Below are 15050 nucleotides of genomic sequence, written 5' to 3'. Positions count from 1 at the left end.
GGTCCCTGAGGTGGGGATAATCAAGATCTAAAAGATGAAGCATCCTCAGATCTTTAACAATTAGTTTGTCATTTCTATTTGCTTGTGTAGTGTATGTATATGTTTGTGTGGTGTGTACCTATGGGTATATACATATGTGTGTGTGCATGTAGAGTCAGAGTTTAATGTGGGGGTCCTCCTCAATCACTACCTTGTTTTGTTGGACAAAATCCCTCACTGAACTCAGAGCCCATTAATTTGGCTAGACAGATAGCCAATGATGGATCTCCACTTTTCTGTAGACACATACTGTTGTGCCCAACCCCTAGTGGGCACTGAGTATCCAAACTTAGGTCATCCTTACACTTCTTCCCAGCACCTGTGGGATCTATAATCTATAACAAGACAGATTAAAACTAATGTAACTGAATAAGAATCATGTAAGAATCATGAGTGCAAGCTAAGCCTAAGGATAAATTTAGTAAAAACAGGATATATGTGTAGTCATAACATATCCTTCTACATACTGTTGGCTGTACCCAAGTGTGTGGGGGACCAGAAATCACAGGGTAAAGAAGTAGGCAATATTGGACTGTTGGGAACCAGCCTCAACAAAAATACCACTTGCCAGGGTAGAGTGTGGGAATTAGAAATATAAGTAAAGAGTATGAAGACACAAAAGTAATAAAACATAGAATAATACCAGGAGGGAGTTCCAGAGACTATTGAAATTGCCCACGTTTAATTTCCAATTGCTTAAAATGCCCCTACCCTTAGAGGTAGGAGTAAGATTAAAAAAACGAATTAACATGATTCAAGGAAATGAATAGACCAGTTGAAGGTTGCAGACTACACCCAAAATTAAACATTCTGTTGCTAGGACAAAACAAGTCACTCTCACACTAAACCAAAACATTCTGTAGGCAAGCAACTCCCTGGGTAGAATCTAACGTTATCTCCTTAAAGAAACTGGAACCTTAGCTGAATCCTTAAACTTTTGTTTGACGTAGAAAGACATCTACTTCTCTATTCCTGGAACACAAGGTCTGGCTATCAGCTACACTTGTTGACAATAACCTTGAGAGAGCAGAAGTCTCTGCTCTGAATCTAAGTGGGACCTTTGTTTGAGGTAGAAACATAATAACCTTGAAGGAATAGAGATAAGTTCCAACTCTCTGAACTTTGATCAAGGTGGAAATAGGCTCACATTTTTGGGCCTCCAAACTGGGCCAGATCATCAATATTAGTTTCATCTATGAGCAACTAATGAATATTTTGTGCTTCCAGGTGATATACTCCATGAAACGCAACCGTGTCTTCTTATACACTGTTTTGGCTAAGGCTACAAACCCGCTTTTTTGCCATCAGGCGCTACTTGAAATTGTTTGAACCTTTGCTGCAGCAGCTCTGAATCTGTAGTGTTTGGGTCTTTGCTTCTTCTTTTGAAAATAAAGAAAATTAAACCAGCTCTCACAGTTAGAAAACCCACTCAGTTAAAGTTCCTGGTGCAGAGTGTCTTCCTTTAGTAGGTGTCTTGTCCTCTGTAACAGGAAGAACGGCAACTGAAAGTTGTCTGCTTTGTTCTTTCAGGTAGAACCCGAATGATCAAAAAATGATCACTCTGTCTTACTGAAAAGATAAGTAATTTCCCTGACTAAGTATCTTAGCACTGGGATTTACTTAAGGCCGCTGCTCACGCGGTCTGATTTTTAATTCAGTGCTTTAGTGGTTTGCATTGGACAGTCATCTAACTGGCAGTCCAGCCTTGCCATTTCATAATTAACTGCCAAACCCAGTTTTGATAATTTTCGGAGACTTAGAAACTCGATGCAGAACACCCTAAATAAGACATGACACAAACCCAACAAGCTAATTTGTCTTAATACAAAAACTGTCTTTTGCGTGCTATAAATAGATGTATTCAAGAAAAAGCATTCTTCAGAAAGATGAGCAAAATCCCAATGAATATGAGATTGAGTTAGAACCTGAACAACCACATGCTTTAACTGATTCCTAGGATTCTTTAGAGAAATTATTATTGCAAGAGATGGTCCAATTTCTGTAAATTCTTACTGGAATTCAGGAGTGGTATGGGTTTTGTTTGTTTGATTTTTTTAATGATAGAGGCAACTCACTAGAGACTTGAGCAGGAAAATCAGCACACTACACAAACAAAATGCGATAGAATCCTGGGGCTTTACACCAAAGTGTGCCCCACATGCTCACTTCTCCATTCTCTGAGCCCTTAAGGTAAGAGTAATCCAGCCCTCAATACCTGGCCCATGCATTCGCTGTGCTTGAGATTTTTTTTTCCAATCTGGAAGGCATCCCAGACTCACTTGAAAGAATAAAATATGGGGGCATATTTTAATAAAACAAAACTATTTTTTGATAAATAAATTTGCTTAGTTTAATATTCAAAAGGTACAGAGGCAATTTAAAGAAAAGCCCTACCTTGAGCCTTGGCTGCCACACCAACCAGTTTCCCTTTCTAGGGAAGCCAATGGTAACAAATTTCTGGAATCTTTCCAAGGATATTTTGTGTGGAAACAGCAAATATAACGTATTTCATCTCTGTCTTTTGTAGATGTTAGTAATTATATACACTGTCATTGTCCCCTGTTATTATTTTCAGCCAACAATGCATCTTAAAGATAATTTCTCATCAGTTCATAAGAACATCCCCATTCTTTTCTAGGGTTGATTTAATTTTGGAATTGTGTCATTATCTAACAATTCTTCACGGTTAGATTTAGGTGGCTTTCCATCATAAGTATTTGCAAACATTGCTACCATAAATATCCAAGTACATGTGTCAAATTGACAAATACTTCAACTTTTAGACCCACGATCACTGGATCAAAGAAAGTCCATGTGTATCTGTGATGTTACCAAGAAATTGTCCTCAGTAAATTTTATATTTTTTTAAAAAAAATGCTGCAAGATCCCCGGCAGCAGTAGACAGCAGAAATGACATAGGTCCCAAATGGTGGTAGCAGGCAGCAGGCTCTGGGAGCAGCCAGTCCCAGGCAGAGACGGCTGCTGGTCCCTGAGCACTGTCTGGTCCCAGGCAGGGAGACACATGGCCTGCGGGCAGGAGACAGAGACATGGGTAGATACGGCATGCAGAGTGAGGTTGAATATTTATTCAGAGGGTTATGAAGGGGGAAGGGAAAAGGGGGAGAGAGAGGGAGAGAGACAGAGAAGAGAGAGACAGAGAGAGACAGAGAGGAGAAGAGGAGAGAGGAGAGAGAGATGGGGGAGCCGATAAGTGGTGAGAGAAGCAGAAGAGAAGCTGCCTCTCCGAGAGGAAGATGGAAAAAAGAGCCAGCTCAGGCCGGAAGCTGAAGATCAGCCTGCCTCAGCGGATGGGGGAGGGAGGGATGGAGTGGGCGTGGCTTGTCTCTTAAAAGGACCAGGGACCAAAACCGTAACAGTAAACATAACACGGGTTTATATCCAACTGCATCGTAGAAACGTGTCTGTGGTTCTTGATCTTTGCATCCTTTCAGCAATCCGGGAGACTGAAAAAGCTGTTCTAATCTAATTGTATTTGTATTTCTATTTTAAAATAAGATCAACTATTATCTTACATGTTTAGAGCTCACCTTTCCCCTGTTAGTGTTAGTGTACAAGTGGGGATCAGAGGACCACTGTGGGAGTCAGTTCTTGTCTTCCATCACATGGTTTTCAGGGAGCTAACTCAGGGCATCAGGCTTGGCAGCAAATGCCTTTACCTGCTGGGCCAGCTCTCACCTGCTGGGCTAGCTCTTTCTTACCCGCTGAGCTAGCTCTTACCCGCTGAGCTAGCTCACTGCAAATAAGTTTATGCTCTTTACCTATTGTTTCTGTGTTGCGCATTCTTTCTATTTTTATTTTACAAACTCTATATATTTAGGAAAACTTACTTTTTGACTTGTGATATAACATGTAAATATTTTCCATGTTTATCATTATAACCTTCTTTATATGTTTTAAAAGTACATTTCATTGAGATGTAGCATCTATACAAAACAACTTGGTGGTTTACTAAGTGAAGTTCCTCATATAGCATCACATATATCTAAATGTTTTAATACTTACAGTTTCACTCACAATTAGTGCAAAAATGGGTCCTTCAGAAAGTTGAATTCTTTTTGACGTATTAGAGACTCTGGGCAGTTAACGTTTAAATTTTGGTTAACTCATAATATTTAGTAGAATCGCTTTTGAATGGTGATCTCAAAAAGCTGTGTTTTGTAGAGGAACAGGAAGCTAACATGATTGGGAAGGCTAGATTGTGTATTTTACATCAACTCACTTAGACTTATCTTTGAGTGATAGGAAAGGAGCCTAGCAGAATGTTAATTTTTAGATGGGGCTCAGAAAAGTGATTCATTCTGCTGCTGGAGCAACCATCTAGGGATGTTCCACTGTCCCCTAATCCACTGCTGATTACTGATGTGCTTAAAATAATGTGGACACTCTTCTTGTTTGGGTCAATGATTCATTCAAATGTTCATTTCCTCCGACTATTCTAAATGGTTGTCCACTGAAACATCTCTTCAAATTCAGCACTGAGGGGTTTTGGCAGCAGTCTGCTGGGAAATAATTTCAAGGCTGAACACACAGCATCCGAAAGGATTTTTCAGATGTCTTGGTTTAAACAGCGAGGAAGAAAGTTTGACCCCAGACAGTAGCTAATATTTGTTAAAAATAACAAATCTTCTTCGAATGAACATGTATTCATAATGAGGTTAATAATGTTGCCTTTTCTTTTCTATAAACATTTTCCCTTGTTTATAAATACTTGAGCATAAAAATGAGTTCCATTATGGACACTGCCTGAGATAAGAATGACCCCACCTTTTTTTTCCTTCAGTAACTTTCTTTAAGGCCCCCGAGGGAATGGGGCTTTTGTCTAGATGCCCGACCTTGGGAAAAAGACTTTCTTGGGGTACCAAACAAGGATCACCTAGGAAACGGAGGAGAAACACCTTAGTATGTCTCTAAGGGAGTTTCCAAAGAGGATAAACTGAGGGATAATGTGAGCAGCCCTGTCCTGTGAGCCGGGAACCAGGGGAAAATAAAAGTAAAAAGCAGACATGCGCAGAAGGCTAATATTCCCTCTCTGACTCCCTGTCTAGCCTCGATAGCCTGCTGCCCACAGGCGTGGATCCAAGTACCCAGGGGCTGAACACTCTGAACCTGATCTCCCAAATCCTTCTTCCCTTGAATTCTTTTGTTTCTTGGTCATCACAGTGAAAACAGGAACGCACAGCCTGAATTTGGCCGGCTCTCAGTTTTACCTGAGGCTATGGAAATGTACTAAATCTGCAAGTTTAGCCGCGTGTCTTGGGCCGACACACACATAGCAAGCACACGGTGCATGCATGACCTTAACTGTCATCCTGCGTCCTTTTATAATGTTGTTACCAAAATGAAAAACCAGAAAGTCAAGTGCACAAAGAGTAATAAACAAACTAGAAAGCATCATGTCTGTGTCAATTTCTACTGACAAGGAAAGAGCTTCCCCTGCTGTGAGAGATTTCGCCTCTCTGTCTGATAACAAGCAGAAGGCAAATAGCAGGAGGCAAAAACTGTTCATTCCTAGGACAAGAAGAACACTACACTCCTGGTTGATATTCAAACGAGTAGAGCGTCTGAGTGCTCCGGATAGCTCAGGGTATCCTGCAAGCTTCAGTAGGAATGGGGCAAACATCGACTTCTTAAGGCTAGCTCTGCATTCTGCACAACCCACCTCATCTTACTTAGTGGAAATTGATCAAGGGCCAGGGCTCACTAATTATCTCACTAAACACAAAGGACACTTGTCTCTTTTAAACTTCTCTTTGACTTTATGATACCCTATTCTTTCTAAATTCAAAAAAAGTTGAGAACCCTTGGCCTGACATTCAAAACACCTGCTCTTGACTCCATGAAAAGACAACAAGGTGAAAGACATACAAACGGGACATTTGTGTGAGTTAGGGGTCTTTGTTTGTTTAGTTCTGACTGTAACAAAGCACATGTCACAATAGACATTTGTCACAATCCCACTCAGTGATTTCTAAGTCCCCAACATGATTGGCATTTTCCATTTTACAATAAAACCCAGATCACCGACAACCAGGCTGGCTTGTGTCTACCTCCCAAAGCAAGCAGAAGTCTGATAACTGGTGGTTTCTCCCAGTGTCAGCCTGAGTCTCAGAACTGCTGAGGGGGCACAGAAAGAAAAGAGGACCCACAGAGGCATGGGAAGGAATGATGAAATGAGACCATCCGCGACTGTTCTGGTTACTTCTACGGCTTCTGCTTTGTCCATGCCAATAAAGACTGGATGTGACTGGAATCTGAGTTATTTTAGTATATGACTGATAAGCTTCTAGATTAAAGACAGAGTGTGAGCCCTAATATTATGTCACCCCTTGGTAGCCCTAGCTACCCGCAGCTCAGTACACTTCTCTGCCTATTCATCTAGTATCTTGCGTGGATATAATTGCTTCAAGCCAATATAGAATTCAAATGACTGCTCAAATTGTTTCTTAATATGTTGATCATGTTGAGCCAGATTCCTATTTTCAAAACTAGTACACCAGCTGGCTGAAGTAGTTAAAGTGTTCAATTTACAATCCTGCTACAAAGTCAAAAGGTCAGTAATGTATAATACAAATAAGAAAAAATAACTATGCTTGATACCATTTTTAGTTATTTTTTTAAAAACTTACCCAGATGATTCTTTTTTTTCATACAATATATTCTGATCAAGGTTTTCCTTCACCAAACTCTTTCCAGATCCTTCCCACTTCCCAACTCCACCCAACTATATGTTCTTTCTTTCTTTGTCTAAAAGGCAACAGGCAGAAAAATCACAAGAAACACACACACACATATGCACACATACACACACACCATAAAAACAAAACATTTAAAATCATACTAGACAGGCAGCGAAAGACCATTAAGATTAAACAAACAAACAAGAAATAAGAGACAAAAAGTCTCCAGAATACGTTGAGTTCATTTTGTGTTGGCCACCTAATGTTGGATATGGGGGCATGGGGCTACCCTACCCAATGAGTCTCCAATGGAGAAAAGGAATGTTTCCTTTGCAAGCAAGTGTCAATTGCAGAGAGCTTCATGGTTAGGAGTCATAGTACCTGTGTCATCTAGACCACTCTCAGTGCTGGGACCACATCTGGCCTGAACCAGCTAAGTCCCGGTGCATGCTGCCAAAGTCTCTGTGAGCTCATCAGCCCTGCTGTGTCTGGAAGACACTGTTTTGAGTCATCCATCGGCTCTTATAGTCTTCCAGCCTCTACTTCTGCATAGTTCCCTGAACCTTAGTGGGGGGATTTTGATGAAGACATCCCATTTAGGACTGAGTGTTCCAAAATCTCTCACTCTCTGCACATTGTCCACTTGTGGGTCTCTGTGTTAGTTCCCACCTACTGCAAGAGGAAGCTTCTCCAATAAAGTCTGATCTAGGCACTGATCTATGCATCTAGCAGAATGTCATTATGAGTGAGTAGTATTTATTTCCCCCTAAGCCTATGACATATCCAGTCTAAGGCTCATGGCTACCCAAGCAGTATCAGGCATGGGTTCCATCTCTTCGAGTGATTTTTAAATCCAATCAGAAAGTGGTTGGTAACTCCCACAACAGTTGTGCTACTAGTGCATCAGCATATCTCAATATGCAGATCACTTTTGTAGATTTATATCTACAAAATGGTTTATATCTGGATGGATGGTTTCCTTTCTCCTCTGGTTGCATGCAGAGTGTCTTCTTGTAGTCAGTAGGATTGAAGGTTCTACATAGGCACCAGCTCAGCTTCTCTGCATTCAATGAAATATGTCAGTATTGTCTTCAGTCATAGACCCTGACCTTCAGTTTGTGGAAAGCAACCTGGGCAATAGCCTGAGATGTTTGATGGTTTCCATGGGGTCCTACTGGTCAATGACTCAACTAGATGTAACCTATTCTTGGCAGCAAATGTTTTAACTTGGTGGCAAAAGATGTCTAGTCGAGGCACTGTCTCTCCTGTCATGCCAATTTATATTTTTTCATATATACAAACATTTTTGGAAGCTTCCACAGTAGTAGGTTTCCATATGACACCTCAGATGGTGCTCAGCATTAATTGTCCTTCCCCTTATTCCCTCATTTACCTTGGTCCCCATTAACCTCGCCACTCCAGTCTCCCCACTGTCTCACTATAACTACACTTCCTTGTGAGATCCTCCCTTCATAATCAGTTCCTTAGTTGATACCTAACATCTGTGGTTATATGGGTTGTAGCATGTCTATTGAACGCTTAAAAGTTAATATTCACATATAAGAGAAAAGATGCAATATTTAGCTTTTGGAGTCTAGGTTACCTCACTCAGGATGAGTTTATCTGGCTCTATTCATTTACTTTTGAACTTCATAATTTTGATTTTTTTAAATAGCTGAATGCTATCCAGTTGTGTAAATGTACCACATTTTCATTATCCACTCATCAGCTGGTGAGCATCTAGGCTGTTTCCAACTTCTGGCTATTATTGTGAATAGAATGGCAATAAGCGTGGGTGAGCAAGTGTCTCTATAGTAGGATGAAGCATCCTTTAGCTATATGCCCCAAAGTAGTATAGTTGGATCTTCAGGTAGGTTGATTCTCAGCTTCCTAAGAAACCATCAAACAGATTTCCATAGTTGCTGCATAAATTTGCATCTCCACCAGCAGCGTATAAGTGTTCCTCTTATTCTTATTCAGAATGTGCTGTCCTTTGTTTTATCAATATTGACTGCTATAAGATGAAATCCCAAAGTGGTTTTGATTTGAACTTCTCTGATGACAAAGGATATTGAAGGGTTATTAGTGTTTCTCAGATATGTGTGTAGCATCTTTTGAGAACTCTCTGTTCAGTTCTGTACCCCATTTTTAGTTGGGTCATTTGTTTTCTTGATTCTTTTATTTCTTTATATAGTTTACACAGTAACCCTCTATCAGCTGTGTAATTGGTGAAGATCCTTTACCAGTCTGTAGTCCTTCTCCTTTACCCAAATGATGGTGAAAATCTGGATTTATTAGTATTTTTCTACATGCAGCCATCCAATTTGACTAGCACCATTTGTTGAAAGATATAATTTCCTTGATTTCATTCTCAGTCCATTTGTCGTTAGTAAACAGGAAGGCTGCATTTTTTTTGTGTCTTAATTTTGTATCCTGTTACATTACTAAAAGTGCTTATCAGCAGTAGACATTTCCTGGTGGTCTTTAGGGTTGTTTATGTATAGAGTCACACCATCTGAAGAGATACTTTGACTTCTCCCTTTCCTATTTGTATCCCTTTAATCTCCTTCAGTTGTCTTATTGCTCGAGCTAAGACATAAAGAACTGATGTGGGATCTCCTTCTTTATACGTGTTGCTTTTATTAGTTGATGAATAAAGCTGTTTCAGACAATGTCTTAGCAGAGTAAAGCAAGGCAGGAAATCAAGAGAGAACAGGTGGAGTCAGAAAACACAATGTAGCTGTTGAAGGAGACAGATGCCAGAACTTTACCAATAAGCCACAGTCTCATGGTGATACACAGATGAATAGAAATGGGTTAATTCAAGATGTAGGAGTTAGCTAGAAATACACCTAAGTCATTGGCCAAACAGTGTTGTATTTAATACAGTTGCTGTGTAATTATTCAGGTCTGAGCAGCTGGGAAATGAAAGAAGGGTCTCTGCTTACAAAGGGTGCCACACCTGGGGCAACTACATCCGCATAAAACCTGAGAGAGCTTGGGAAGGAATTCTAGACATAAAAAAAAAAACAGAGTTAATCACAACTTCTTGGTAGCTGCATTGATTTTAGAAAGGCTCTGTTTGCTGACCACAAGCAGAGGCATGGCTTGTTTAAAAATTGGTCAATTTTGGAGAAAGTTACAAGGATTACTGATAAAACATATATTCTTTTGTATTTGGGTGAAATGTTCTGTATATATCTGCTAGGTTCATTTGGTTATGAGATTTTTTAATTCCAGCATTTCTTTGTTCAGTTTTTGTCTGGATTATCTGTCTATTAGAAAAAGTTGGCTATTGGAGTCATCATTATCACCGTGTTAGTGTTAATATAGGATTTTCACTGGAGTAGAACTTCTTTTATAGACTTGGGTTCCCTTGTGTTTGATGTATAAATGTTTAGAATTTCAATATACTCTTGGTGGGTTGTTCCCTTGATGAGTGTGTAATAGCCTTCTCAACTCCTCTGATTAGTTTTGGTTTGAGGTCTGTTTTGTCAGATATTAAAATGGGTATCCCAGCTTTTTTCTTGGATACTTTTGCTTGGGATAGCCTTTTCCATCCTTTTACCCTGAGGTGATGTTTATCCTTGATGGTAAGGTATGTTTCTGAAGGCAGCAGAAGGATGGATCTGTTTTAAATCTAATCCACTTGTCTGTGTCTTTTTATTGAGAAATTGAGGCCTTCATGTTGAGAGTTATCAGTGAGCAGTGTTTTCTGTTCCTGTTATTTTATTGTTATAATGTAGGTCCCCCCCTTCTTGGTTTGCTGTTCTGAGATTATTTATTTTTTGTATTTTCTTGGGTATGATAAACTTTTTAGGGTTGAAATTTTCCTATTAACACCTGAGTACACTTAGAAATGCTAAGATCATAGTTCCTGTATGTATTTTACTACAATAATGGTGTAGGAGGTTTTTCTGTCTATGTGTTGCTTTCATTGGTTAAATAAAGAAACTGCCTTGGCCTTTTGATAGGGCAGAACTTAGATAGATGGAGTAGACAGAACAGAATGCTCAGAAGAAGGGCAGTATGGCAGACGCCATCGTTCTCCTGCCCGATTTGGACGCTGGTTAGTCTCATGCTCCTAAGCCACAGTCAAGTGGCGATACACATTAATGGAGATGAATTAAACTAATATGTGAGAGTTAGCCAATAAGAGGCTAGAGATAATGGGCCAGGCGGCATTTAAATGAATACAGTTTCTGTGTGGTTATTTCGGGGGATTTAAGCTAGCCAGGTGGCTGAGAAGAACAGGAACCCCGTTCCATACAACACAATAAAAAATTGAAAAATCAATTTTCCCTAGAGAATCCACAAGCTTCCAGGCTCAGTGGTGTTTCATTCAGGTTCATATGCCTGTGACCCATATTTAGATTTCATTCAGGTTAATATGCCTGTGACCCATATTTAGATTTCATTCAGGTTCATATGCCTGTGACCCATATTTAGATTTCATTCAGGTTCATATGCCTGTGACCCATATTTAGATTTCTGAGGTCAGAGAATTATAAATGTAAGCCTGGGCAACATCTCTCACAAGCAAAATAGAGCCACGGATTAATTTTAACAAATTAAAAGTTTCTCTTTGAACTTGGAATATGTAAAACATGAATCCCATAGTTAGGCAACTGTGAGGCCATGCTCCACAGTCCGAAGCTCATCAGAGCCCTCACACCAAACACAACGTTGTCCTGTAGCAGACGCTGGCCAAATGTTGGTCGGATGTACAAAACAAAAGTTTCTTTTTCTTCTTTTTCCTTCCCTTTGCTAAACGGAAGCAAAAGAAACCGAAGTCAGCTTTTAGTAAAATGTTAGGAAAACGCAGGCATTATTCAGCGTGCAAGTTCACTCTGCGTAGCAAGCAGCTGTGAGGAAAAGGGTTTTGATGACCACTGATTTGGATTCTGAAACTGTCTCTTCCAAGATAGTTCTCAGGCACAGCTGCAGACTGAAATAGTCTGGGCTATCTGGAAAATAAAATAAGATGTAGTCCAGGTCCGATCCCGGTGCAATGGCACCAGCTCCCAGGCACCAGCGTGATTACAATGATCTCAGCTGCTGCAACGCCCAATGCTGTGTCGAGGAGTGACACATCTCCTGATGGAAGATAAATTATACGGTAATCACTGACACGACACACACACACGCACACAAAATCTGCCAGCAAAATATCAAGCTATGGTGTCGGAACAGTTTAGTGCTTGTTATTGGGGAAATACCAAATCGCCCTTCTCAGGGAATGACTCATTTCCACTTTATCTGTTTTTATTTTTCCCTTGAGTGAATTCAAACAACCGTGCTTATCGACGGCTCTCTCCTCCCTCCCAAGTCCACGTGAAAGAAACAGTCTCTGGGGCCTCCCACTGTCGCTTGCTGACTCTTGGGGTTCAGACAAGTCATAGCTGTGGCACAGCCCCTCTTCAGCATGGCCCATGGCTTCCAAACCAGTGTATATTTTTTTACCTTTAAATTTTTTTTATTCATTTTGCATACCAACCACAGTTCCCCCTTCCTCCCCTTTCTCACTCCTCCCACCCCATCCTCTATCTACACCCCCAAAAGGGTAAGGCTTCCCATAAGGAGTCAACTAAGCCTGGAACATCAAGTTGAGGCAGGACCAAGCCTCTCCCCTGCTGCATCAAGGCTGAGCAAGGCATCCCACCATAGGGTTATGTAATGACATTTCATTTGTATTTTAATAAATAAAGCTTGCCTGAAGATCAGAGAGTAAAACAGCCCCACTGGTCAGACCAGGCAGTGGTGACACACACTTTTAATCCCATAGCCACACTAGTTTGCCATAGGAACCGGCTGGTGCATTCCTCTAATCCCGGTGGTACAGGCCTTTAATCCCAGAACTAGAGAGGATTTTAAAATGGGAGGAGACAGCTCTCAGTCTCAGTCTCCTGAGATTTTTGGAGACAGGATTGCCATTTTTGAACTGAGGTCAAGATAAGAGCCAGTGACGGCCTGTTTTGCTTTTCGGATCTTCAGGTAGAACCCCAATTTCTACCCCTGAGTTTTTATTAATCATGCTTCAGGAATGGGCTCCAAAATGCCAGCTCATGCAGCAAGGATAAATCCTGGTCCCATTGTCAGGGGCCCCACAAACAGACCAAGACACATAGCTGTCACCCACATGCAGAGGGCCTAGTTGGATCTCATGCAGGCTCCCCAGCTGTCGGTCCAGAGTCCATGAGCTCCCATGAGCTCGGGTCAGCAGTCTTGAAAACAGCACATCTTAAGGCCTTTTCGTGTTTTCTGAAGCCTGAATGCTGTTTTAAATGCCTTACATATATTGGTCTCCCCTTCACGATAATGCAGAGAGTGAATTGCTAATCCTATACCTCCTTTCGGGGAAAGGGCTACAAAGTGGAGAGAGCACTCTAATTGCCAGCAGGCAAGCCTCTGTCTGTTCCCAGATCCCTCCTCTCTAATAAATCCAAGTGCCGGTTTCATTAGATATAGCCAATGACATTCCTCATCCATATGGATTGAACCCCCACAGTGTGCTGTGCGTGACTGCAAAGCTCTGCATATGAACATCACAGCTGATCCTTATGACCGGTCACTAATTTGATGATGAGCCCTATTTATCCACAGCAAATGAAACAACAGGGAGATAAAATAAGTGTTCTCAAACCACAGAGACAGAGAAGGGTAGAGCCCGTCAGGAGTTTATAAGGCATCGGTGCGTACACTAGCAAGGGTTTTTAGCTCATCTAGTGCCTGGGAGTCTATTTCACAAACCTATTTAAAGATGTGTTTAACAGATAGTCTCAATTTTATCTTTTCTTACTGCTGTGACCCTTCCATGAGGACAAAATGTTTGTGTATCTTCTGCCAGTGTTCCTAACACATATAACTCTATATTTACTGCAACAAGGAAATGGATATAAATATTAGTAATCACAAATAACTATGGTTTGAGTCTGAGATGTCCCTGCGGGCTCTGCTGTTTGAACACTGTGTCCTCAGCTGGTGGTACTGTGGGATGTGGAGAGCCTTTGGGACCGTGGCCTAGCTCACAGAGGTGGCTCACTGGAGAGCTTTAGAGATGATATCTGCTCTTGCTCTGGCCTGAGGACTCTCCTTCCCGATTCACCGAGGTGTAAGAAGTAGCAGGCAAAATCTGTCGCCACAAACCAAGCGGTCTCAATACCATGCCTTCCTCACCAGGATGGACACATCCTTCCAGAATCACCAAGCCAAAGTCAACCTCTCCTCCTCAGGCCACGCTGTCAGGTGTTTGATTACAGCAACAGCAAGGTAACAGAGCTTGTGTAAGGAGCGGATGCCTGCATTGCATTTGGGGAAGGAAACTGAGGAAGGACACAAAACACAGACTGTCCTGTCATTTGTAATCTGTTCTTGCCGTTTAGCGAAGACATGGCCTCTTCCTTTGTTGCTCCTCTCTTTTCCTTCTTGGGGACTTCAATATTTTTGAAAAAGTATCAGGATAGATTCAAAGGTGGCCAGGTTCCAGGGACTGAACTTGGTGGTTCTCATCCTGACTCTTTTGGTTCGAATAAAACTGGCCCCCTTACACTCATATATTTGAATGCTTAGTCATCTGGGAATGACACTCCTTGCTTGAGAAAGATTACGTAGTGTGGCCTCCTTGGAGGAGGTGTGACCTTGCTGGAGGAAATGTGTCACTGAGGTTAGGCTCTGAGGTTCTAAAAGCACAAGCCAGGCCCAGCGTCACTCTCTTCCTGCTCTGGGCAGATCCAGAAGCGGAACTCTTGCCTGCTTCTCCTCTTGTGTGCCACCATGCTCCCCACCATGACAGTAAGGGACTAGACTGTGAAGCTGGAAGCCAACCCCAATTAAATGCTTTCCCTCATAAAAGCTTCTGTGGGTGTGGTGTCTCTTCACAGCAACGGAACACTGACGGAGCCAGAAGTCTGATTTCGCCTCACTGGCTCAGTTCTGCAAATTTAGGCACATCCTGTTTCTTTATTAGCCCGAATCCACTGTTACGTTCTGTTTTGTGTTGCTCTCAGAGCTATTTCCTAATCTTCTAATGAAAAGTGAAAGTGTCCAAACTTTACTGTTACACACTCTGCTGTGTACTTTCCATTAGTCTGATTTTCATAACGCCTTAAGGTAGAAGTAAAAATCCGTTCCCCATTTTACCAGCTAGAGAGGTTGTGCAACTTCCCAGTGGCAGGTAACAGATTGGAGGTGATGTCAGGATACAAACCAGGGTTCTCTAAATCCAGTGCTATTTGTGTTGTCTATGGCTTCTAAAAACCAGAGAGAATCCACATACCGTCATCACTCGGTGAGACAAGTCTGGATGTTGGAAAA

The sequence above is a fragment of the Arvicola amphibius genome, chromosome 8 (assembly GCF_903992535.2).
Source record: "Arvicola amphibius chromosome 8, mArvAmp1.2, whole genome shotgun sequence".
Classification (NCBI taxonomy): Eukaryota; Metazoa; Chordata; class Mammalia; order Rodentia; family Cricetidae; genus Arvicola; species Arvicola amphibius.
Note: the sequence above shows the minus strand (reverse complement) of the source record.